At 40.9% G+C, this 22,832-nt stretch overlaps 1 long non-coding RNA gene across 1 annotated transcript; it reads right to left on the reverse strand.

Moving 5' to 3' along the window:
• Nucleotides 1-770: 770 nt before the first annotated feature.
• LOC144588409 (uncharacterized) lies at nucleotides 771-21,361 on the reverse strand. Its single transcript, XR_013543952.1, has 2 exons — nucleotides 20,550-21,361; nucleotides 771-14,395 (listed from the first exon to the last, which is right to left on the reverse strand). It is a non-coding gene; the product is annotated as an uncharacterized LOC144588409 (long non-coding RNA).
• Between the last annotated feature and the right edge of the window lie 1,471 nt (nucleotides 21,362-22,832).

Consider the following 22,832-nt stretch of genomic DNA (forward strand, 5'->3'; position numbering starts at 1 on the left):
GTCCTTCATACATTACAAAGAAAGCATGCTGGCTAAATGTGGGGACAGAGTTGTGGCTGTGCACATTGATCCAGATATTGAGGGGAAAAAGCTTTATACTTATTCTGCCCCAATGTCTTTGTGTATGTTGAGTCTTGACTATTCATTATACTCCATCACAGCATGGAGAAGTCAGGTCTGGATAGCGTTTCTACTTGTACTCAAATGAATGTAAATAGAATGCTCTACATAAATGGGGACAATGATTAATCATGTCGAGTATTTGGTTGAATATGAGGAGAACTTCAGTTCAGACCTTTATGCTCCACAGGGGAGATTAGGAGAAGAAAGGGAGAAGCCATAGGGATGTCAGAGGCTTCCTGTGGCTAACCTATGTCAGGCCCTCTCCCTGTCTCCACTTTAAACCCTCACACTTTAGAACACTCAAAGTAGTCTATTATCTACCTTGAAAAGATCTGATGAATGAAGATCCAAATTAATGCCTAGTCCAGTTAGAACACTATGTCATCTTCACAAAAATGAATATGCCCACTGTGGTCCATGAGAACAAAATAAAGTCCAAAAGTATAAAATCACAGGTGGATTTTGTATGTCGTTCTGTCTTACCATCAACCTCACCATGATCCTTGTGCAACGGTTTGCTGTCCAGTTTCCATTTCTGCCCATGCTAATTACACTTTGTGTCAGTTTTCTCAGCGGAAATCACGGTTTTAGCAAAGTATTTGGCAGTTCAGGCAGTCCAGGAATAACTCACACATAGTCCAGCAGCATTTCCTTCAGCAAAGTGTATTTACAGCAAATATACAGCAGTCTGGCAGCATAACGAGTAGATGTGATCTTCAAGCAGGTGAAGATACAACTAACTGTACAATCATACATATATACATATACAGAACCAATGAGGTTACACATTACCTCATCCCTGGATTACATCATCTCTGCTGAGTCATGCGGACTCAGTTTCAGCACACCTGATCATTATGGCTTCTCAGTAATACACTCCATTCTGCTCAGGCCTGCAATTTTCCTTGACACCCCTCCAAATTTAAGGTCTGAGCAGAATGTTGAAGATTTAAATAAAGGTTATTTAGTTTTTTAAAGTATAGAGCTGTAGTCAGTGAGATTTAACTCAAAAAGAAGTGGGGGGGGGGAAATGCTGTAAGCCGCCCAGAGACCTTTGGGTAGTGTGGGCGGCATATGAAATAAATAAATAAATAAATAAATAAATAAATGAATGAATGAATGAATGAATGAATGAATGAATGAATAAATAAATAAATAAATAAATAAATAAATAAATAAATAAATAAATAAATAAATAAATAAATAAATAAATGTAAAATAGGGTGTTGGCCTGAGATTAAAATCTTTTCATAACTGTTAAACTGATTTGTGTCAATTCCCATTGAGAATATTACTGTCTGTGGACCTCTGAAGCTTTATTCAATGATAGCCTTTGGGAAGGGGGTGATGCCGAAAGAACAGCCTTCTTGCGTGTGCTCCCCTCCCCGTCTCCTTTCACAGCCTGCCGCATCCATCCATCCGCATCCATCCATCCGTCTTGATGGTCTGTCACTCATTCCCTCCCTCTCTCTTTCCTTTTCCTTTCCTGCTGCTGCTTGTTTCCGCCACCACTGGGGCCAAAGAGCCGCGGCCAACAAGGAACAAGGAACAAACAAAAAGGTAGTTTTTTAGTAGTTGAAAAGAACATGTGTAGCACCAAAGACTAAAATGGAGTAGTTCTGCTTCAGTGTGAGTAGAATTCTGTCTTCAGGCCCTGATGTAGTTTAGTTGTATGTAGGACCTGCCATGTACCACAAAGAGCTCTATCATCCATTACTCCACTACAGTGGACCCTTGACTTACAGACGGCTTGACTTACAGACTTTTTGAGTTACAGACTTCTCTGGCTGCAAAATTTAGGTTTGACTTGCAGCCTGAGAATTGACTTACAGATCAGAAAAAAACCAAAATGGAACAAAAACGGCCTGTTACGGGATTAATCGGTTTTCAATGCACTGTAGGTCAATGGAGACTTGACTTACACACTTTTTGACTTGAGAACTGCCTTCCAATACGGATTAAGTTCTCAAGTCAAGACCCCACTGTATTCCTTTCCATTCCCCAGTATATGACTTCTGAATCATCCATCCCCTTCTACCTAATGGCAGGACCAAATGCAGACTGAAAGAGGAAAAAAAGGAAATTCAGTTTTTAAGCAAGGAACATCTTACTCCAACATGTCCAATTGAAGAAACAGTGGTCTTCTCATCCCTTTCCTATTAGAGGCTGGATGTCATTGTGGCCGTTCTGACCATGCATGCAACAACTCTAAACAATGATATTGTGTTGTATCCAGACCAATAATTGAATATTCGTCCTGCACTGCTTCTTCCATCCATTTTACCTTTTATCTGTATGATCAGCAGTAAGAATCTGTCACAGATTGCTACAAATACCATCTCCATCTGCAGCTCTTGGAAACTTCTGTTTAAAATTTATAAGGGTCCAACCCTTGGATCTCTATTCTTCAGGATCAAGAGAAAGAGGAGAGCTTTTTTTCTTATGTCCAAATGGGAATGCCACTAGTTTGATATTTTCTTGATAAATCAGCAATGCTGATCATATGAGCCCTGTCTTGGTAATTCACCTCTTGTGTGATAAGAGGCAGAATCAGTAGGAAATCAGTATAGTGTCAGGCCTGTGATTATTCTTGTGGATATCCTACATTTGGAGGGGTGGGAGATGGAACTTTGCTAGTGGTAGTCAAGACTGCTTTTGGGATGATGAAAAAGAATGCAAAAGAGAAAATGTAGAGGAGACATATAAACTGTCTGGAAAGCGTTTGAGAATTTTTGTAGTTAAAATATTCCGCTGTGGTCCCTTGTTGACTATTGACACTTTGGAATATACAGTAATACTATGAATTTCTGAAACACTATTGATTTATTCACACGATTATTTTGAAGTTCATGAAATTAATATTCAATGTTTCCCTCCACCACTGTTATTTAATCTCTGCTCACCCATTCCTGAAATAAAGAGACGGACACAGGTATTGGAGTTAACTAGGGCCACACTTTATTGCTTTTAACCTCCAATCACTCCCATCCTGCAGAGGGGCTTGGACGTCATGTGGATCCCTGGGGCAGGCTCTAGGGGTATCTCTTACCCTCCCTCCAATCCTTAGCAGATGAGTCCCAAGCCCCTGGTCAGAGCTGTCCCCTGAACAGCTCATACCCAGCTGGCCACAGACTGGGAAGAAAAACCTCCCTATCTGCCATCCATCCAATTGTCTAGAACTAAGACATGCAATGGATGGGACTGTGCCTTATTCACCCCTCATCCCAGCAAGTGAAACACTAGATCCTGGTTACCATGATGCTGGGTGCAGTAGGACCCCATGTGCTTTTTGGAAACTCACTGAAACTCACCTTCTCTTTTGCACTACCTGACAATTTGGCCTATTTAAATACGACTCAAACCTAGAATAGCCCTCAGAATCCCATGGGTAAACAGTGTGGGATAGGCAAAAATACGTCTGCCCACCTTTTATATGCCAATCAGGTGAGATGGGCCCAAAAAACCTATCCGACCCTGAAGCAACCACCTCAGCCACACTGGACCCAGGGAAGAATAAAGGGCTGGCTGGGGGCAGAAGAATCTTATAATTGCACAAACATCCAGCCCCAGTACAGCCTTGTGGGAAGCACCAATTGGTGCCTCTACCTGTCTATGTCAGATCAGGAGTCATGGGGAAAATAGTTCCAAGCCAACGTATGAATCCACGCTGGCAGAGGTATACATTGCCCACCAGCTCCAGAAATACAAAGATGGAGTCAAGTGTTGGAGTTAACTGGAAACACACTTAACTGATTTTAACCCCTCTGTTGAAGGGTGGGTTGTGGGGGGCATCTTATAAATGGTGTGAGGGATTGGTTAGGGCTGCTGGGCATGTGGGGCATGGAAGGGATGAGGGGAGTGCATAGTGGGATGTTTTTGTCCATGTTGACAAAGGAGTCATCATGTGGCATGGTGTGGGATTTGGAGGGCAGGATCTCCTGTAGGGGAACCATACGGCTGGGAAGAAGGTGTAGTGTGTATGTATGAGAGAGGAGTTGGTGGGTCTAGACATGATGGGTTTTTTGAAAAAGTAATAGTATGTCTGGGTATGTGCATATGAAGAGCAATGATGGGGGATTGTGGGTAGGAGGAGAAGAGACATGTTCTGTTGGTTGCTGAAGGAAGGGAGGTGTGGGGAGGCAGGTCAAAGTAATAGTGGATGAATTCAGATGTAGGGACTGAGTGGGGGTGTGGGAAGATTTGGCTAAGGATTGAGATGAAGACAAAATGTGTGAAGTATATATGGGAGAGAGCAAGTCTGGATTGGACCTTGTGTGCCTCCCAAACATTTACATACCTCTCCTGCCAACAACTTATTTTGTTGTTTAGTCGTTAAGTCATGTTCGAATCCTCGTGACCCCATGGACGAGAGCATGCCAGGCCCTCCTGTCTTCCATTGCCTCCTGGAGTTTGGTCAAATTCATGTTGGTAGCTTCAATCACACTGTCCAACCATCTCATCTTCTGCTGTCCCTTCTCCTCTTGCCTTCACACTTTCCTAACATCAGGTTCTTTTCCAGGGAGTCTTCTCTTCTCATGAGATTGCCAAAGTAGTGGAGCCTCAGCTTCAGGATCTGTCCTTCCAGTGAGCACTCGGGGTTGATTTCCTTCAGAATGGATAGGTTTGTTCCCCTTGCAGTCCAGGGGACTCTCAAGAGTCTCCTCCAGCACTACAATTCAAAAACATCAATTCTTCGGCAGTCAGCCTTCTTTATGGTCCAGCTCTCACTTCCATACATTGCAACTGGAATAACCATAGTTTTGACTATGTGGACCTTTCTTTCTTTTTCTCTTCCTGACTTAGGGCACAATCCTAACTAGCCAGGGTGGCCTTAGGCTGGCTGAACCAGACTCTGACAATTAAGAGGGAGATTCATGTTAAAGGTACAGTGTGCTATTTCCCCCAAATGCAAGTCCTTTCTGCGGCTGCCATGAAACCCATTGCAACACCAGTTTGCACCATAGAAGGCTAAGCCCCTCCTAGTGCATCTGATGCAGTCAGAGTGCCCCCATGACATCTGCCTTTCTCTCATTTAAACATCCACCCATTCCATTGGCTGAGAGAACCACAGGAGGCAGCCAAAGAAAACTTCTGTTGATCTATAGGATGGCCTCACATTACTTCCTCTTCCCCCTGCCGTAGCTCATGATTAGTGGCAAGGTTAGTGACTAGATCTGTGTAAAGTTATACTTCAGGCAAGAATGCTTAGGCTGTACTTTCCAGGGATCCTATAGTCTGTTGTCCATCTGACACAACTCTACACAATTCTACACTACTCTACACAGTTCAAGGCCTGGCCCCCAAAATCATATAAGCCCTACCCCCAAAATAAGCCCTAGTTAAGTGAAACCCCGCCCTCCACCATTGTGCAGCAACCAGAAGAAGATGACGTGACTGTAAGATAAAACATCCCCTGAAAATAAGCCCTAATGTTTTTTTTAAAGCAGAAATTAATATAAGACCCTGCCTTATTTTTGGGGAAACATGGTTTATTCTTCAACATGCACTATGGAAGATGTGACAATAGTTTCGCCAAATGCTACTGATGTTGCCTGTTACTGACAGAAAATTATCTAATGTATTTATTAATTATACTATGATGCTTGTGACATGAAACACCACAACAAAAAAGACCTTCTGAAATTCTAGCCATTACGAGCAAGACCCAACCACCTTCCGGATTTTGTCTTGACCTCTAATGGGCCACTGCCAATTTCCTCTGCCTGCCCTCCTCCTACTTATTTCCCATCATGCTCCAGGCAGTTTTCCCTACCAGAGTGGAGAACATGGGCATGTGTAGCCTTTCTCACATGCTGTTGGGACTACAAACCTGAAGAGGCCACTCAACACAGGAAGCAAGGAGGGATTATGGGATTTCAGTCCAATAACATCTGGAAAGTTATACCTGCCTGATCTCTGAACCAGAATATGGAAAAGTCTCCAGAATCCCCCGGTGAATCAAGCCATACTCTGATTTGACTATGGAGACTGGCAAATAACAAGAACAGTTGCTTCTTACTTGTACATATAGAGGCCAAAACAGGACATCAACTTTCCTTTTTAGATGTATACTGCATCTTGTGTTACATTATACTGTCTTCGATATTTAAAATATCTACTAGTAAAGGTTGTTCAAAATCATATTAGATGAAGCCAATCTAATTGCTTTGCCAATAGTGCCTGTAAATGTAGCAGCATATCACCTTTTAACTCTTAATGAGATCAAAATTAAATTAGCTACTATGTGTTCTTTGGTAGTGCTTATCTCCAGATCTAGATGACTGTTGATCTAAGCAATCAGAGGACTTAACTGTTTACAGCTCAGGCAAGTGTCTGCAAATAGCCTTACTTATGTCATATTAGCACCCTTCGCAAATGGAGAAATAAGAATTAATCATCCTACAGACCTATTTGGGTTCCCCTTTATGCATGTTTGCTGATACATTTGTAATGTTATTATAAAATGAGTCAATGCTGGACATTAATTAGATATGGGAAATGGAGCAGAAAACCCACATTTTAGCTGTTTGAATCAAGAGGAAATGTTCTAATGTTAGATACAGATTTAATGCAAAACTAAATATTTGACTCAACATGGCTTATGCTAGTCAATTAGCCAGTGTTTACCATAGTTTTCAAGATTAGAAGTTTAATGCTTCATTTGATATGGCTTTGCCACTCCTGGACAGAGAATTGATTAATGGTTTGATCTTGCTGTTGGAGTAACTTTTGTGACTGTGTATTGTTAAGAGTGGATGATCACAAATCAGTTCATCATATACATTATCTGTAGTCCTTTTGAGACACACTATGCCCATTTTATAAGACTGATAAACTACCCTGTTTTCCCAAAAATAAGACAGGGTATTATATTAATTTTTGCTCCAAAAAAACATTAGGGCTTATTTTTAAGGGATTTTTTTTCATGTAAAACAATCTACATTTATTCAAATACAGTCATGTCATCTTCTTCTGGTTGCTGCACAATGGTGGGGCTTATTTTAGGGGTAGGGCTTATATTACGAACATCCTGAAAAATCCTACTAGGGCTTATTTTCAGGTTAGGTCTTATTTTAGGGGAAACAGAGCAAGAAGGAGAAAAGTGCAGAAAACTAGGCTAGTAATGCCTTTAGCCCTCTTCCCACAATTTTTTGTTTAATGATTTATCCAGAGAACCATTCCAGGGAGCTCACTTTGCCTACCACTTTATGATATTTCAGTTTAGCCTAATAAAGACATAACCAAACCAAATGGAAACACAAAGTCTTGCCATATTTTAAAGACTTAACACATTTATTTCAGTGTGAACTTTCCTGAATTACATTCCACTTCTTCAGACATCTGGAGCACAATAGTCAAGCTACTAATTTATGCACATATTATATACATGGTTATTGAGTGGAATCAGAGTGGACTAGGAAACAGAAAATGTCTGTGAGCTAATATACAACCACAATGTGTGGAAGCAATTCTGCACTCAAGAACTAGTTAGCTGTTCTGAAGTCAGAGTTTTTGTGAAGAAGAAACATTTCTTGCCTATATATGCTGCCTATACTGTATATATGTAAATCTGTAGGGAAAGCCAGTTTCTTAATACAAATTGGCCAAAATCTTAGTCAGATTCTCGTACAGGGGCACTTTTATAACTTTTCGCACAGGTTTTTCCCCTGTTATACAATCAGTCTCACTACTGAAGTGCAACCTGTTTCACATGGAGTGCTTGCCTGTTCATGTGAAGGAGAGCCTGGGCATGGAGAGATGCTTATGTGCTTGCCCTTAGGTAACCACAGGAAAGAACGGGTTTCTAGGCATAGTATGCTAAGAAGCCTTTGTCTCTATCGGAGTTCCTGCTTGCAAAGTGGAATTTATGAAGGTGCCCCAATTCCATTTCTCAGAGTAGCATTTTAATGAAATGTTTGTATATTTATTGTTCTTAGCTTTAAATATCGTCTTTTAATGATGTTAACCACCATTTTATACTCATCATTTTCAACTTTAAATATTGTCTTTCAATGTTATAAGCCGCCTTGGGTCCTTTTCTAGGAGAAAGGTGGGGTAAAAATATTTTGAATAAATAAAATAAATAAATTCAGCTGCTGTCCTTTCAAATTTCTGTTTAACTTTCCTTTTCCCCTTAGAAAAGACACTTTGTCCTGGGCAAGCTGAAGTAAAATATGCTGCAGCAGACTAAATTGGTTATCTCTTTGAAAACGCTATGTCTTTTTTACTTACAAGAATGGTTTCTGAGTTCATAACCATTTGCAGTTCTCCATTTGAAGTATCAGCTGTTATAACAACAACAACAACAGCTACTACTACTACTACTACTACTACTACTACTACTACTACTACTACTACTACTGCTACTACATGCTGTTAAGTTGATTCTGATTTCTAGCAATACTTTCCAAGGTTTATCTATGTACACAGTACTCTGGAGTGGTCTACCACTCCTTTCTTCTGGGTGCACCCTGAACTGTGCAGCTCGCCCAAGACTACATAGGCTGGCTCACTCTCCAGGGGGCACAACTGGGAATCAAAGTCACAAACTCTGGCACCACAGTCAGATACCTAAACCACCGAGCAATTCAGCCAGTTACGTCAGCTGTTATAGCAGTAGGCACATCTATATCAGTCGAACTAATACAGAACAACTGGCTTTATAATTCCTGTCTTAAATGTCACAGATTTTTTTCAGTCTGGGTTGTTGAAGTCAGGGAAGGTTGTCTTCAAATCAAAATTGTTCCCTGAATCAGCTTGAAGGGGAAATTCTTTTTGGTCTGCATACAGATGAATCCAATTTGTGCATAAGCTGGATTGTATGGAGAGGCAGATGGTCAAATGTTGTCAAGATGGTTCATAGCAACCATGAAATAACTCAACAATTAAAACTGAGCATTATAATAAAAGGCAATGCAATCAACCCCCCGACCAATAATATGAAATAGAACTTAAAATTAATTAAAAATGGAATAATAAGCAGTTGCAGTTGATTCCAGATATTTCCAGATGATGTTTTTACTGCCAAAATTTTAGAAAGTTACTTTTCAAGCTAATTTGTTACACTTATTGTTTGAAGGGGAAACGTCAGTACAATTGATTACAACAGTCACACTATCCATTGAAGGACTCAGTTCTCTTCCCTACAGCCTACCTATAAGCTGAACAACAAAAGAGACACAAGGTCATGACCAGTGACTGAGTGAACTGTTGGGTAGAGGATTACCGTGGAGTGCAGTGGTTCTTAACCTTTTCTTTACCACGGACCCCCAACATCTGCCAACATATTTTGTTGCCGTGGACCACCAAGACTTAACTCGAGATTTAAAATCCTAAAGTGCATCAAATATTTGTTTAAAATTTCTCATGAGGGGTCTCCTCAACAGATATTCCTTGCTATAACAGCTACATTTTTAAAAATGACTGGAAATACTTAATTTTGCTTTGAACAGGATGCACCCTCATCAACTGCATCAGTTCTTTTATGTTTCAAATTCATCCAGCAATCCATTCTGAGGCTCAGCCAAAATGCATTGTTACGAAATTCACTGCAACAATATTGAAAAGTCACTTTACTAGACAATAACCGAATGGTTTTCTTAACAGAAACTATAGAAGAAACATGATCATGAAGTCCGTCTGAACACTCACTCACACTGACACTGATTGACTCCAACTCTCTCTCTTTCTGTGGCTTCTGACTTGAATGCACAGTAGCAAGAAATGTCTTGTGCTGCCTCTCAGCCACCCAGTGTCATTCACTTGCATGCTCTCTTTGTGTGCAGAAATATTAAACACTTATTTTCATAACTGATTTTTACTTTTGTTTGTTTTTAATGAAGGTGGTAGGTTAGAAAAGCCAAGTTTTACACAAATAAGCAAGGGAAATTAAGATTTTGTTTTACGTTTTGTTTTGCTTTCATTCATTCATTCATTCTGTTTTAACTGTAAAAGATCATAACATTTCTTCAAGCCTTTGTGGACCCCCTGTGAGGGCATTGCAGCCCCCTGGGGGTCTGGGGACCACAGGTGAAGAACCTATGATGTAGTGCAGTGGTCCCCAACCGTGGGCCTCCGGATGTTCTTGGCCTACAACTCCCAGAAGCCTTCAGCAACACCTCTGCTGGCCAGGATTTCTGGGAGTTGAAGTCCAAGAACATCTGGAAGCCCAAGGTTGGGGACCACTGATGTAGTGCATTGACTGAGAAACGGACTTCTCTTCCCTGGATAATTGTTGCTTGTTTAGAAGGGATGGGGAATCACTTTTAACTAGTGCTTTTAGGAGCATATGGGAGAACTGGCCATGAACTCTGTCTTTGTTCCTATTGGCAGATCAAGGAGCAAGTAAGTTAAGCTGTGGATTCAGCTTCTGAAATCAGAATGGTTAACAGCGCATATTTTCCCCTCTGGAAAGAAATTATATCCATGCTTCTTAGAAAATGAGAAAACTAGAGGTTTTTTTAAAAAAAGAATTGCACTGAGACAGGAAAGGTAAGAAGAATCCTAGTTGTAGCTAATTAAGGTGGAGCTGCAAGGAGCCATGGCTCCTCCCCCACCCACCCTGAACAAAGGCAAGGTGCCTCCTCTGTCCTTTCCTGGAAGTGACAGCAGGAACTTTTAGGTAGGAAGTGTTACAGAGTTTTGAATGTTTGGCTAAATTCCTTTTTGGTATATAATAGAAGTACTGTATAGAGATTCAGAGAGTAGAAAAACTACAAGTTCCCCTGATAATTCACTCGTTTCTAATTAATTGGCACTTAAGATCTCAATAACTCACTCTGAGACATTTGTAGGAGAAAGAATTAAAAACATTTACATACTTACAGTTTTGAACAGATCAACAGTAAACAACAGACTGCTTTTGGCAGGTAAAGAAAAAAGGGAAGGGAACACTCAGCTGGGAAGCAGGGCTCTCTTTGAAGTCAAAGGCACAAAGGGATGATTGATTACTGCTGGATAGAGTGACAGTCACTCCAGCCCAGAAAAGTCCCTCCTACTCATTAAAACCACAGGCAGCATGCGAGGTTGTTAAAAACTCCAGCAGAAAGTATGTCAACATGGGTCAGATCATGTAAAGGACAGACTAGGAAACCTCAGGAGATCTCTTTCTCTTTCTGTCTCACTTTCTCTCTCCTTTTTGTCCTCTTCCCCTCTCCATGCCAAGACATGCCATTCCCCTGCAACAGCTCCCTTACCCTCCTTCACGTACCTTGTGGACTCTACCAGATCAGTAAAAACAAGTAACTAGAAGAATGAATGATTTACCATAGAATTTTTCTTAACCTGGCAGGTTCCAGTGTCCTGGACAATCAATGAGTCCGTTGTATGATATTAAAAAAAACAGTCTTGTGTAGAAAGTTGGCCAGAAAATAGCAAATATGTGTACACTGAGACAGTTCAGGGCATTTTTACAGTTATCTAATCAGAATGAATTGCAATCATTCAAGCCAAACCTGAACTTTAGCCTCTTGGAAATGCAAGGACAGTTAGACCGCCTCCTCTCTTTGACATAGTTCGATCAATTGCATTCCTCTCAAAAGTGTAAATGGAACTTTTTGTACAGTTTCAAGTACTGTTTAATGTGCAGTGCTGTATAAGATGTGACCAGTAGGAGTTGGTCTGTGCAGAGTTGGTCTGTGCATAAAACTGCCTGTTGAAATTTTAATTTTAAAAAATTTGGAAATGATTCTTTTGCTTCAGTCTGACACCAGTTGCTTGCCATTGCATTTTAAAATAGCAATTATGCATAGCAATGTTAGAAGATGATAGCAACACATTTGGTCTTTTTTGGACATTGGGATATAATTTCTTTTTTACAACAACATGGGTTCTATTCAATTTAAAATGCTGGTCATTACCTTTAAAACCCATATGCAATCCAGGACACAGTTACTGGAAGGGCCACCTTGATCTGTATGAACATTTTGAGCCTTGAAGATCAGCCTTGGAGGTTCTGCCTTTAGAGAAATGCCCTCCAGATGTTCTAGACTTCAGGAGGACCCCTTAGTCTCCAGGACAAGCCATTCCTCCCTGTTCCTAACTCCTAAGAGAGTTTTGAATCCCTGGGAGCCTTTTGCTGCAGAGTTTTGAATTTCTGGTAAACTTCTCTTTTGCTACAGAGTAGAACTATAGAGATCCACAAAGGAGAATAGCTTCAAGTTCCCTGCAGTCTATCCTCTTCTCATTAACTGGCATTTAAAGTCTCAGTAAAAACTCTGCGTGAGTTACTGAGACTTTACTGAACATGATGGGAAAGAAACAGGAGGAGGGCAGACAGAGGAAGTTGGAACTGACCCATTACAGGCTAAGGCAAAATTTGGAAGGTGGTTGGGTCTGGCTCATTATGGCTAGAATTTCAGAAGGTCTTTTTTGTTGTGGTTGTTCATGTCAGAATTATCATAGTATAATTAATAAATATATTAGATAATTTTTTTGTCAGTAATAGGCAACATCAGGAGGAGCTTGTGGCACATCTTCCATAGTGCATGTTGAAGGACATAAGATTAGTGCAGAGATTTGAATTTCTGCTAAAAGTCCTCTTTTCCAATGCAATAGAAGTACAGAGACCCACAACAGAGACAGGTTTTCCAGAATCCATCGGTTTCTCATTAACTGGCACTTAAAGTCTCAATAACTCACTCTGAGACAAAGAATAAAACATGTTTCTTTACATACAATTGCTTGAAATTACAGACTTGTGCATACTGCTTTCTTAACTGCACACATGCTTAGCAACCAATTGAACAGATCAACAGGAAACAAGCAACTGCCACCAACTGATGAAAGAGAGAGATAGAACACTCAACTGAGAGATAGAGCTCTCTTTGGATTTCAAAAACTGGAAGGAACAATTGGTTAGTGCTGGATAGACAATCATTCCAGCCCAAATTCCCTCTCAGTCACTCAAACTACAGGCAGTACGCAAGGTTGTATATAAAACTCCAACACTTTTATGGGTGGGGTGGGGGTAGAAAGAATAGCCAGTGTTTTGTTGCAGCAAAGACAACAAACAGTCTTGCCTCACCTAAAACAAGAATAATCTGGTGCAGGCTTTTGTGAACTCCAGCCCACTTCATCAGGAAAAAGACTGACAGGCTTTGCACAGCACCATGAATGTTGACAACACCAATGGCAGCAGTCAAGATGGTCTATAAAAGTGGTTTCCAACTCTGGGTCCCCAGGTGTTTTTGAACTACAACTTCCAGAAATCCTGGCCAGCATAGCTAGTGGTGAAGGCTTCTGGGAGTTTTAATCCAAGAACACCTGAGGACCCAAGCATGGGAACCACTGGCCTACAGAATACCCTCTTCTGCTCACTACTATTTGTAATTGTTGAAAAACAGCCTTCACAATTGCTTTGTGTTTGGGTGAGAAGTGGTTAACTGGTGAATAAAAGAAGTCAGCTTTTGGGATTTTCCCTTGTGTGGTGTCACTTTATGAATGGTAGTGTGAGCACAAGAGGATATCCTGTGTAGACCATCTTGCCATTGCTGCATTGGTGTTGCCCACATTCAGGCTGCCATTTGCTATGTCAAGCTTGGCAAACCTTTTCCTGCTGGTAACATAGGCAGGATATTGTGCAGCAATATTGGGCCATTGCCTGGCATTTTGAATCGTGGATTCAGAAGGACAATAACCTATGTTCATAAACTAGAGTTTTTTTTGAAGAACTGAATGTACAAGACAGTCCATGGTTGTGGGGAGTGAGAAGGGCAGATGATGTGTCTCCTTGGGTGGCTGAAAGGCTTTCAGTCTGTATAATATGATTTATTATGTTCTTAGTCACACATAGCTTTAAAACCATTTTGTGAGCCTCCCTGTGTCTCTGTATTGGCAGAAAAGCATGAAATAAAAATAAAATAGATGATTATTTTAACAGTGTTCATTTAACAGGCAGCCACTGAGAAATGACAAGGAGTACAGATAAGCAGACTCACATGATATGCAAAGCCTTTTTATACCCCAAATCTAGATCAGAGAGAGAAGATTTAATTTGAATTCCAAGAGTTTTGATTGTAATCAAAACATCCAGAAGGCAAAATGCAAAACAAGAAAGAAAAGAGACAATCAAAATTTCCTAAATAGTGGTCATTTAATAAACAAATGTTGGGTGGTGCCGCAGACATCTCTGAACAGAAGAACTGATTAACACATAAGAGTGAGATATCTTTTGTCTATAATCAGGCCACAGGAGATAACTTCAAATGTCTTGATGAATTCTTGTTGAGTTCCCTTCAGTTGGCATCTGTCTAGGAAGTTCTTTTCCAGCCACCTTGAGGTCAAAGATGAGTGAGATTAAAGTGTTCCTCCACTCCATGTGTTATTCAGCAACGTAAAAAGATTATGCTAAATAGAACATAGTGACAGGAATTGTCATTGTTCTTGAGAACTTTCAGATCACTCTCCCCATGTGGCATGTCGTAATGTCATAGCTCTGGCTTTGAATGAGGTGCAAGGATTGGAGACAGAGAACAATGAGTGTCCTCTAAGAGTGTCTGCTACGTGTCCACTAAGATTCCATATGAATCTTCATATTCCATGAGTGGGTGGCCTCTATACTACTAGGAGAACAACAACATTGGATTTCTGGTCCCAAATCTAAGGCTGGCAGCTTGGAATCTGCACATCTTGAACCAGGCTCTTCACAGATACTCCCTCACAACATTCCATCCAAAATGTTGTGCTCGACAACTCCTGACTAATGGCGGACAGTGTTAGAACAGAGTTCCAACACATGTAGCACAAAATGTGAAACACTGTAAGAGAGGAGAACAGGTAGATATCCCAAGTGTGCTCTGCTCTTTTCTCAGTCTACATGCTGATTGGTACTGCTAGGTTTACTTTATCCTCTTTCTGAATAATTTCCGGTTTCCTATTGCTCCTATGTTTCACTTATAGAAATAGCTGACTATAGATCTGCATCTGCATGCATGGAAGGCAGCATTCCTTACACTCCCTCCCTTCCTTCCCCTTATTATGAGAATCCAGAGACAATTTCTCAATAGGCACAAACTGTGTACTAGGCCAATCCACTCTGAAGGAGTAAAAACCGTATAATGGGACCAAATCTAATAAGAAGGCACTGCAAGAGATAAAAGAATTTGTCTCCAGTCTGGAGGACTGTCCCTTTACAAAGTCACATTCCTCAAATAAGAATGGGTGGGAAGTGGGTGGGTTCAGGCTTAGATAGTCATATAGCTTCTACAAACATACATCATATGCATGCCCATGTTGTCCTGCTTTTAGTTTGACATTACCAATACTTTCTGGTTTGCTCAAAATTGCCCTCATATGCCAACATCCAGGAAATAATTGTTCTTGCCAGTAGTGTAGTGGTAAATTGTGAAGTGCAGATGCTTGTCATTATAGTCCTTGAAATGATGTCCCAAAAGGTAGGTCAGAAATGCTGCCAGCTGTGTTGATCAATGTCAACAAACTAATTCCATCAGTTTACATCTCCTTTAGGAGCAGGCCTTTTGAGAAGCTAATGTGCTGGAACTATACATGCATAGCCAAACAGCTGAAGGGATGCATGCAGCTGTGTTAATCTACTGCAGCCAACATCACAAAGAACCTTGGAATATCTTAAAAATCTAACACAATTTATCTGACATAAAGCAAAGTGTGCTGCTTATACAGTATACTGACCGACAGTGCTTCAAGCACTCTCTGGGCAGGTTACAATTTAATTTGTCAGGCTACACGCTGTCCCCCTACCCCCCCGCCCGTGAACTGACTATTCCGTTTACTGACCTCAGAAGGATGGAAGGCTGAGTCAACCTTGAACCTGAATCCATTGGGATCAAATGCCAGCCGTGAGTGGAGGTGTTGACTGCAGTACTGCAGTTTAACTATTGTGCCACAAGTCTCCTTTTGAGACATAAGCTTTTGTGGACTGCAGTCTGCTTTATAGAAGTCCTCTTTGCAGACCGTTAAGTGGGTTGCAGTCTATAAAAGCTTTTATCAAGCAAAACTTATTATTCAATACCAGGTTGCCCCAAACAACTTTGTGTTGTGACAGATAGTCTGTAACCATATATGCTGGCTGGGATTATCCAAATATTGTGGGGGATGTGTTTTCAGAGGAGGAGGGGGATGTTTCGGGCGAGCAGGGAGCGGTCATTACAATTATGGAAGGCAGGGGGAGATACAGAGTTGGGAGACATCAACAACATTGTGGGAGGAGGGCAGAAAATAGAGTCCTAGTTGCCCCCCCAAAAAACCCCTGTCTCTCAACTCAAATAGCCTGGATAGCTTTAATGGCAAACCCCCTGAGTTAAAGATGCTGTTGCTAAATGCCAGGTCAGTAAAAGGTAAGACAGCTAACGTCCAGGATTTGATCTTGGAATGGACATGCTGACCTGGCTTGCATTACAGGTACCTGGTTGGATGAACCTGGGGGACTTAGTCTTTCTCAGCTTTATCCACCTGGGTTCTCTGCGCAGCAGCAGGCCAGAGCTGGAAAGTAGGGAGGAGGAATGGCCATGGTCTACTGAGGTTCCCTCACCTTGGCCAGCTGCTCTGTTCCACAGATTGCTGGGTTTGAGAACATTTATTTATAAGATTTTTTTAGCCGTGCCATTACCAGTAGTCTCTGCGCGGCGTACAACAATATCAAAACTTTAAAAACATTAAAACCGTTAAAGACAGACATTATAACAATAGCTTACATTAAAAACAATCATTAAAACATTAATATTAATAAAGCCTACTGCTCATACGGCCAGCTAAAGAATACTATTTAATTAAAATGCTGGCTAAACAGAAAGGTCTTTGCCTGACACTGAAAAGGCAAAAAGAGTCAGAGCCAGGCGGCTCTCTATAGGGAGGGTGTTCCAAAGTTGGGGGGCAACAGCCGAGAAGGCCCTATTTCGACATGCCATCCCCCTCAACTCTTTCAGGGATGTCCCTGAGAGTTGGATACCTGGGACTGAACAGGGATTCTGTCGGTGTACTGCGCACCCTGCTGCATGGCCGTCTCCTTGCCTGAGCTGGCCGGCTGATCTCCTCTTGGGTGTGGTGCTACAGTCTCCTCGGCTTGTTGTGCGGGGGGTGGGGTGGGTGGGATGGACTTCAACATTCATGTGAAGACCAGTTTAGTAGGAGTGGCTCGGGACTTCATGTCTACCATGACAACCATGGGGCTGTCCCAACTAGTACCTGGCCTCATTCAGGTGGCAGGGCACACTCTTGACCTGGTTTTCTGTATTGGGCAGGATGGTGGTGATCTGGGTGTGGAGGAGCTCTGGCTAGTTCTGTTCTCTTAGACAAACCACTACCTGGTAAGGTTTAGGCTTATTGGAACTCTGAACTCATGGCTGCAGGGGTGGGGTGGAGCCAGTTAAAATGGTGGCTGATGGATCCGAATGGTTCTCTGATGCCTCTTGGGGATTTTATGCTGTCTTGGCAGGTGATCCTGTCAAGGCCTTGGTGGGTCTCTGGAATGTGGAGGTGGCCAAGGCTAGTGGCATGATTGTGCCTAAGCGTCCCCTCCCATGCAGTGCAGCTAAACTAGGTCCTTGATTTACTAAGGAGCTGGGGATGACGAAGCGAGTGGGATGGAGACTAGAGCCTGTTTACAATCCCTCTGAAAAGTCAGATCCGCAGCTCGGATGTGCTCCTAGATTCAGCCCTGAGCTTGGATGCTCAGGTCTCAGCAGTTCCCATGAGTGCATTTGCAGAGTTGAAACTGGTGTACCAGTTGCTCCTGTTCCTTGAGATGTCCAATCCCTGTGACACATGATTTAGTTACACCCCATTTGGATTACTTTATGTGGGGCTGCCTTTGAAGAGTGTTTGGAAACCTCAGCTGGTTCAAAATGCTGCTACCCGACTGCTGACTGGCGCTGGTTCCAGGGAGCATACAAATCCCTCATTACAACAGGTTCACTGGCAGCCAGCCTGTTTCTAGGCCGAATTCAGCATGCTGGTTATTACCTATAAAGCCCAATATGGCTTGGATTTGGGCTGTTTGAAGGATTGTAGCACCCCTTGTGAACTGTCTTGGCTTCTAATATCTTCCAGAGAGATCTTTCTCTCAGTTCCACTATCTTCCAAAGTTCATTTGGTGAGGACATGAGAGAGGGCCTCCTCAGGGGCTGCTCCCAGGCTTTGGAATGTGCTGCCCCAAGAAGCCAGGTTGGCTGTCAGGCAAAGACCTTCCTCTTCAGCCGGTAAGTTTTATTAGGAATGGTGATTTTTTGACAGTTTTTTAATTGTTTTTAAACTTAATTTTTAATCTTACTATATGTTTGTTTTTTAGATATTGTATATTGTGTTTTTAAATCTGTTGTTCTATTTGGAGAGAGAGGCAGTGTATATTATTATTATTATTATTATTATTATTATTATTATTATTATTATTATTATTATTATTATTATTATTATTATTATTATTATTATTATTATTATTATTATTATTACTACTACTACTACTACTACTACTACTACTACTAATAATAATAATAATAATAATAATAATAATAATAATAATAATAAACTTTACTAGCTACTTTAAAGTTTACAGCTAAGAGCTAAAGGAGACACTGTAGATAACCTCTCATAAGGAGACAGGATTCCTTAAGTGCTGATTGAGTGTGATTTTGTTGCAACATAAGCTTTTCCCACTCCCTGTTTGCAAACTTCTTTGCTTTGTTTTCTGATTGGTCTTCAGGAGATGAGCATGTTCTTTCTTTGCAAGTCTGATTTCTCAAACTTAAAAGTCTACCTGGCCCTGCAAATCCTATGCCATGGATATTTAAAACAATTCCTTTCCCTGCAATATCTCCCCCTTAAGTTTTTCATGCCATTCTGCGTATACGCATCTCCAGCCATGAAGCCTGGTCAGAAATGACTTCTGACTTGGATTTGCAACATAACTGCTGGACAGAGATAATTTTAAAAATAATAATAACGAGGCTTAAAAGGGGCCCATTATCATGTCTGTGAACAGGCATTAATGACAGTCAATTGCCCTGTTCAGAGGAATCAGTGTGTTGTTGACCAAGCTAATGCAGTGTTCAAGAAGAGAGACTGATTTCTTTAAGTGGGGGAAGTCAAGGCTAATATAGAAGATGAATAGTAGACATTCCTTTGCCAAGCACCTAGTAAGTCTGCTCCGGTACGCTCTCCACCTAAGTGGTGTACTTTGAATGCTTACTGTGCAGAAAGCTCTGAGACTGTTCAAAAAAAGGAGAGGAACTAAGTGACACAATATATTATATGCTGGAACGACACTCATGACTTTTGTGTGTTTGACTTCTCGGGTGGTAGTTCTGCTTTTTAAAGGATATGCAAGTCAATTGTGGGCTCTGTTATTAGTTTCATTTAGCTGCACAGGCTGTTGACTTTTGAAATAAAAGGGAGAAAAAAGAGGAAATGTTTGAAAAGAGTTAGAAGAGAGTTCTTACTGTTTCATACTATTCTAACAGTCTTTTCTATATAGTACATATATTTCATTTATTACAGATTTCATTTATTATTATTATTATTATTATTATTATTATTATTATTATTATTATTATTATTATTATTATTATTATTATTATTATTATTATTATTATTATTATTATTATTATTATTATTATTATTGATACCATCCTTCTTTTCATAAGCTTGAGGCAGCACACATGAATCCTATGAGGTAGGTCACAATGAGAGACTGTGACCGGGTCCAGTGTTACCCAGTGAGTTTCACGGCTGATGGAGGATATGAACTCATTTCTCCCAAATCTTGGTTTGAGATTCTAGTCCTTATATCACACGGGCTTTCTTTTCATATGACTGTTCCTCTTGTATGATCACTTACAGCAAACTTCCCCAACTTGCTTCCTTCCCTGATGAGTTGGGCCATCATCCCCATCCAACCCAGGGGATTTATTAGAAAGCAGGCTGATCCTGTGGGGCATGGAGTGAAGTTTCTGGTCCTGATCAAAGGAGTAGAAGCCAGTTATGTGGTCTTCCCCAACTCATTCTAGTCACAGGAACAATCACCCCCGTGCAGATGACTTCCACTCCCTTAGTGCCACCCAGCAAAGCACTTCCAATACAATCTGACACGGCTTCACACAGGCGTGTCCAGGTCACAATGTGCCTTTTAGTGAACACGTGTCTCTGCCTAGTGGGGAACACACATGCTTCATGCATCTGAAGAAACCATTGACCATTGGCTCATTTTGAAGGAGCCACAAGATTCTTTGTTGTTTTCCACCTGACATCCTTTAACTGGAGATGAAACAGATAGGACCTGGAGCCTTATCTGCATGCAAAGCATGTGGTTTACCACCAACCTATAGCTAGGTGACAGAGACAGCAACCTCAACCATCAGGAACACAATGGGAGGCTGAGAGGCCCTCTGTGCACTTCCTTCACCGAAAACCGCAGGGCTTTTATCGTCAACGATAGGAAGGCCCTTTCTGCAACTCACCCAGGTGGTGTTTTCTTTGCAGCGCTCCAGCACTGGAGTTGTTTCCTTAGGCATGTCCTGACGCAGAGGGCACTTCACCCTTCACAGACCTGCATGGGATGAGTACTCTTCTCTTTGCCCGTATGGCGTCTGCTAAGCAGTGTTGCCTTTGCAGCTGAAAAAAGCAAGAAGTAATTCACGGTCAAGATAAAATGCTTAAAAGCATTTTAGGAGAGTAATCTTTCTGCCCAGTCTTTCAGTGGTACTCATATTAAGGATACTGAGTGAATTGAATGATCTCCAATATCAATCTGGGATTTTCCATGCCCTAAAATGGTGTCATTTGAGAGGTACATTTTCATACTAAGTTAGAATCTATTCAATAGATGGTAAACATGTTTATTTGAAATTAGCCTTCTCTCACCCCTCCTCTGCCCATTCTTTGTAATGAACTGAATCTTACTGCAAGTGAGTAAGTGCTGTTGTATTATGGATGGGGAAAGCCCGTGAATTAGCTCATCAACATTTCCTATGCCAATAAAAACAAGCTTGGAATCTTTTAGTAATAACTTGATTGTGATGAATTCTCTCCAAGGAAAATTGCTCTATAATAAGGAAAGAGTAAGCGGATGTTTTTCTTTGCTGTTGTTACATGCTGTCAAGCTGTTTTTCACTTATGCAACTACATGAGTTAATAACCTCTTAAAGATCTTATCATTAATGGTCCTGCACAGATCTCACAAACTAAAAATCATGGTTCTTTTCACTGAGTCAATCAACCTCATGTTAAGTTTTCCTACTGCCTTCCATTTTTTTCTAGCATTAAGGTCTTTTCCAAAGAGTCTTGTCTTCACATAATAACCCAAATCCTGTCGTTTAGTGTAATAAATTGCAGTACAGTTAGGTCCATTGTATCAATTGGGATTTTCCTAAGGCAACTCCTCTATAAGTTCTACTTATTCAAACAGACCTACTCTGACTGTGGCTTAGTATGCTAAAGCAAGTTGCAATTAGAATAGGCCTACAGTATTTGAATCAACTAAGCATATGAAGGAGTTGACTCACCAAATCATCATTGATTTAATAGGCCTACTGGATTGGAATTTACTATACAGTACTAAACAACAGGTTTTTGGTCAGTATGTCTAAAGTACTATGGCTTCAGTTTACTTATTTTGGTTGCTAATGACAGTTCAAGCTTGATTTGTTTCAGAACCCTCTTACAGTATTTGCCTTTCTGGTGAGCCATGGTATCTAGACAGAATCCTGATGACTTCATTCTGTACCTAACTGAAGTTTCTGGACTCTGTAATTGCAGACCAATATGAAATGTTTTATAGTATTCTGAAAGAGCAAGAATGACTGAAATCAAGATATGACATTCAGAAAAGGTTGCAGTTTGATATCCAAATGAAGCTGATAAAAGGCACTCCTTGGAACATACATAACAGGTTCTGGACACATATACCCTTCAGATAGCAGACCATTATCGCCTTATCTCTGTGTGGACCATTAAATCTCCTAATCAACTGTGTGCTAAATCCAATGATTAGTCCCAACTGGAGTTTTGCCTAAAAGCAAGTGAATGACCATTGTTAAATCAAGACATTACACAAGTCCCATTGAATCACTGGCTCTGCCCTCTTTGGGAACGGCCATTTCAATATAGATTCCATCATTTCAATATAGATTCCATAGTGCTTGGATTAAGCTTCAGTTTATTCATCCTCATTTACTCATCCACAGCAATGTGTTTGTACAATGAAGAAATACATTAATACAACTCTTGAATATCATCACACACCATATATGAGCTAAGAAGTGCATCTTTTCATGATATTATATAATTATATGAAAGCAGGGACAGATAAGTGTGTAGCCTTATCTCGCTCATTGTCTGAGGTAAGGACACACAATATCCAAAAGTTTTTGGGCTGCCCACATGTATCCCTGGGCATTAGGGGCTGGACCCACATCAATGACCCCCATCCATTTTTCGCTGACAAAAATAAAGACTTTTTAACAATAGAACAAAAATCTCTTGCATCCTCTAGTGGCCAAACAAAAATTGAGTTTTGGGGGCCCCCAGGGTGGGGTGACCCCCCCTCAAAATGTGGCACATTTTACCTTCAACAAAGTATGGACCCGTTTTGCCTACTTCCTGCCAGAAGCTATGACCGTGAGAGCAGTCATCCAAAAAAGTGGCATTTTGAGCATTGTATGGGGTGTGCCTGTTGGTGTACTTGTGCAATCTCCCATTTTTAAACAGATTTTTCAAAACTGTAGTAAATTTCTAGCCGCTCT

The sequence above is a fragment of the Pogona vitticeps genome, chromosome 3 (genome assembly GCF_051106095.1).
Source record: "Pogona vitticeps strain Pit_001003342236 chromosome 3, PviZW2.1, whole genome shotgun sequence".
NCBI classification, from domain to species: domain Eukaryota; kingdom Metazoa; phylum Chordata; class Lepidosauria; order Squamata; family Agamidae; genus Pogona; species Pogona vitticeps.